Source organism: Pteropus alecto, unplaced genomic scaffold (assembly GCF_000325575.1).
Source record: "Pteropus alecto unplaced genomic scaffold, ASM32557v1 scaffold139, whole genome shotgun sequence".
Lineage (NCBI taxonomy): Eukaryota > Metazoa > Chordata > Mammalia > Chiroptera > Pteropodidae > Pteropus > Pteropus alecto.
This window is the reverse complement of record NW_006443567.1, coordinates 2666781-2671214: the sequence shown is the minus strand read 5'-3', so window position 1 is coordinate 2671214 and position 4434 is coordinate 2666781. Positions and strand designations below refer to the sequence as shown.

Here is a 4434-nt window from a genome sequence, read left to right as displayed (position 1 = left end):
GGGGACCACAGAAGAAGAGTGAGGAGGGCTTCCCCCAATGACACCTACATCTAGAGGAATGATACCAATCATGTCATAGTGGGATCCATGGTGGGAGGTAGTATTAGTGTCATACCTTCACAGCAGGTTTGTGGACGTGGACACTTCACTGTAAGGAGACAGAATAGGAACAGAGCCCTTCCAGTCTCATATGGAGAGAGCTCTTTTGAGAGCCTGCAGGAGAGATATCTTTGATGGGTGATTAGAGATCCACGATAGCAGACAAATGCAAAATCAGCAAAACATTCTAATCTTATTATTGTGACATAATTTTTAAACAAGCCTGGTGTGGCCTAGTAAGATCAACAATAAATAAAATGGGTAAATAAAAAATTTGTCATTCATGTTCAAAAAAGAGGCTGTAGTGGGTGGAATGGTGGCTCCAAAGAGGTATGCCCAAGTCTTAATCCATGGATCCTGTGAATGTGACCTTATTTGGTAAAAGGGTCTTTGCAGATGTAATTAGATTAAGTAGCTCAAGATGAGGACATCTTGGATTATCCCAGTGGGCTCTAAATCCAGTGGCATGCATTCTTTTTATTTTAATATTATTTTATATTAGTTTCAGGTATACAGCATAGTGGTTAGACATTTATATAATTTACAAAGTGATCACCCTGATTAGTCCAGTATCCACCTAGCACCATACGTAGTTATTACGATATTATTGATTATAGTCCATATGCTGTACTTTACATCCCCATGACTATTTTGTAACTGCCAATTTGTACTTCTTAATCCCTTCACCTTTTTCACCCAGACCCCAGGTCCCCTTCCCATCAGCCAACCATTAAAATGTTCTCTGTATCTATGAGTTGTTTCTGTTTTGCTTGTTCGTTTATTTTGTCCTTTACAGCAAGGGTCGCCAAACCCCGGGCCATGGACTGGTACTGGTCCATGGCCTGTTAGGAACTGGACTGCATGGCAAATGAGCGGTAGATAAGCAAGCAAAGTTTCATCTGTATTTGCAGCTGCTCCCCAGCGCTAGCATCACCACTTCAGCTCCACCTCAGATCATCAGGCATTAGATTCTTGTAGGAGCTCCAGTCCCTGGTGTCAAAAAGTTTGGGGACTGTTGCTTCAGAGTCCATATATAACTGAGATCATATGGTATTTGTCTTTCTCTGCCTGACTTATTTCACTCAGCGTAATACCCTCTAGGTCCATTATGTTGTTGCAAACGGTAAGATTTAATTTTTTATGGCTGAATAATATTCCATTGTACATATGTACCACAACTTCTTTATCCAGTTGTCTACTGATGAAGCAACTTAGGTTGCTTCCGTATCCTGGCTATTGTAAATTGTGCTGCAGTAAACATAGGGGTTCATATATATTTTTGAATTAGGGTTTTGGTTTTCTTAGGATAAATATCTAGAAGTGCAATTGCTGAGTCATATGGTAATTCTATTTTTAATTTTTTGAGGAACCTCCGAATTGTTTTCCATAGTGGCTGCACCGATTTGCAATCTCACCAACAATGCATGAAGTTTCTCTTTTCTCCAAGTCCTCACCAGCACTTGTTGCTTGTTGATTTATTGATGATTGGCATTCTGGCAGGTGTGAGGTAATATCTCAATGTGGTTTTAATTTGCATTTCTCTGATGATTAGTGATGTTGAGCATCTTTTCATATGTCTATTGGGCATCTTATGTCCTCTTTGGAGAAATGCCTATCCAGGTCCTCTGCCCTTTTTCAATTGGATTTTTTTTTTGGTGTTGAATTGTATAAGTTCATTATAAATCTTGGATATTAACTCCTTATCAGTTGTATTATAAGCAAAAGCTTCTCTCATTTAGTAGATGGTCTCTTCATTTTGTCAATGGTTTCCTTTGCTGTGCAAAACATTTTTAGTTTGATGTAGTCCCATTTAATTTTTTGATTCCCTTACTTTTTCAATTGGATTTTTTTTTTGGTGTTGAATTGTATAAGTTCATTATAAATCTTGGATATTAACTCCTTATCAGTTGTATTATAAGCAAAAGCTTCTCTCATTTAGTAGATGGTCTCTTCATTTTGTCAATGGTTTCCTTTGCTGTGCAAAACATTTTTAGTTTGATGTAGTCCCATTTAATTTTTTGATTCCCTTACTTGAGGAGATATATCAGAAAAAAATATTACTAAGAGCAATGTCAGAGACTCTACTGCCTATGTTTTCTTCTAGGAGTTTTATGGTTTTGAGTCTTACATTTAAGTGTTTAATCCATATTGATTTTATTCTTGTATATGGTGTAAGAAGGTGGTCTAGTTTCAATTTTTTTGCATGTAATCTGTTCAGTTTTCCTAACATCATTTCTTGAAGAGACTGTCTTTACCCCATTGTATATTTTTGCCTCCTTTGTCATAGATTAAATGACCATACAGGTGTGGATTTATGTCTTTATTATGTTTCATTGCAATGACAAGCATTTTTATAAGAGAGACACACAGAGAAGAGAAGGCAATGTGAAGATGGAGGCAGAGATTGAAGTGATGTAGCCACGAACCAAGGAAGAATTCTTATAGAGCTTTGGAGTGAGTGTGGTTCTGTTGACACCTTGATTTTAGACTTCTAGCCTCCAGAACTATGAGAGAATAAATTTCTGTTGTTTTAAGTCATGAAGTCTGTAGTAATTTGTCATGCCAGCCCTAGGAAAGTAATGCAGGGACTCATGGCTTGACAACAATATATGTGAAATACCTGGGCTAACACAATGATGTGGCTGATAAAGAAAGAAATGCAGTCCTTGGCTACTGTAATGAAAACAGAGATTATAGATCAAGGAAAATAATTGTTCTACCATATAGCTGTAACATTGCACTCTGTTGTGTCACCTTTTAGGACGGACATTGATGAATGGGAGCCTAGTCAGAGACAAATGACCAGGATGGTGAGAGTTCTGGAAAGCTTGTCATGGAAAGGATGAATTGACAGCATTGGAGATGGGTATCCTGGAAATTGGTGGGTGAACATGAAAGCAACCTTGAAATATGTGAAAGGCTGTTTTGTCAAAGAGGAAGTCGTCTTGTTTTGTGTTGCTCCAGGAGGCAAAATTGGGTCCAGCAGGTAGAAAGTAAAAACGGAAAGTTGTCTAACAATTGTCAAGTATAGAAACTCAAAACATCGGAAATATTTCAAAATGAAAAAGTATTGGCTTCCTATTTCCAGAAATATGGCTTCTGGTTCTACCTCTGCAGTTAAATGGTGTGACTCTGTGAATATAATTTCCCCTTCTTTGGACTTCGGTTTTCTTCTATGTGAACTTAAGGGGTTGAATTGGATGTTTACCCAAAGTTTCTTTGCTTTTAGTTACTTCTCATTCTAAGGTTTAATAAAAATGTTAAGGTGTCTTACAATTTCTTAGTACCTAGTATGGGCTAAGGCTAGCATCTGTTCGAGGTGTTTTAACATGTATGAGCTCATATAATTCTCTCTGCACTGCAGGGTATGTATGTTACCCCTATTTTACAGATTAGAGCACTTGCCAAGGTCACATGACCTGCATATGGCTGAGCTAAAACTTGAACTCAGATCCCCCTGCTTCATGTACTCTTTCCACTACATCATGCTATATCTTCTGTACTGTACTGACCCTTTGCCATATCTGAATTTAGCAAATCATAAAATTCTGTGTCAGATTACTCCTTGAAAATCACTTACAAGGTGATATTAACTATCTCAAACACACTGAAGATCAGAATGTTTCTGAGGACTTTTCTGAATAAAGTTTCCAGACTATAATGCATAGACTTTGGCACAATATGTGCATTGAAGTCTAGAAACTTTATTCAGAAAAATCCTTAGGGCCTCCTCACTCACAGCCTTTCTCTCATCATTTCATATGCAGTGTCTGATCTTCCTCTCTGAAGAGAAGGGCAAGCTAGAGGGCTGGTCAGCAGCACCCTGGGAGCCTGGGACAGGCTGGGTTGTTGGGTTGTGGAGCATGAGGTAAAAGCAAAAGAGTAGCAGTGTCCCATGGAGTTTCCACAAAAGGGGAAGACAAATGGGAAGGCAAGTTCTAGCTCCGAAGAATTCCATGCATGAGAAGTTCAACACAGGAAGCACATAAGAGAGGCCTGAAGGAATGTCTTGAACCATGGAATACTCACTCAGCCAGCTGCAGGGATTTTTACTTGATTCCTGAAGCTTTGGGGTGGGAAGGAGTGGGCACCAGCCCTGAGAGCTCAGTACAGCCCAAGATCAGCATGCACTCAGTTCTGACATACTTATTCATCTGGATTTTCAGTCAGTTACATGTTACAATTTAAACAGAAATCAGTGGGAGAAGTTAACAGGAAGAAAGCAGATGTGCTCACTTCAGCAGCACATGTACTAAAATCGGAACAATATGGAGAAGACTAGCATCGTTCCTGCACAATGATGGCATGCAAATTCATAAAGTGTTCCATATTTCT

At 38.7% G+C, this 4434-nt stretch overlaps 1 non-coding gene across 1 annotated transcript; it reads left to right on the top strand.

The window, feature by feature from the left end:
- The first annotated feature begins 4327 nt into the window (after positions 1-4327).
- LOC112472870 lies at positions 4328-4434 on the top strand. Its single transcript, XR_003043795.1, has one exon. It is a non-coding gene; the product is annotated as a U6 spliceosomal RNA (small nuclear RNA).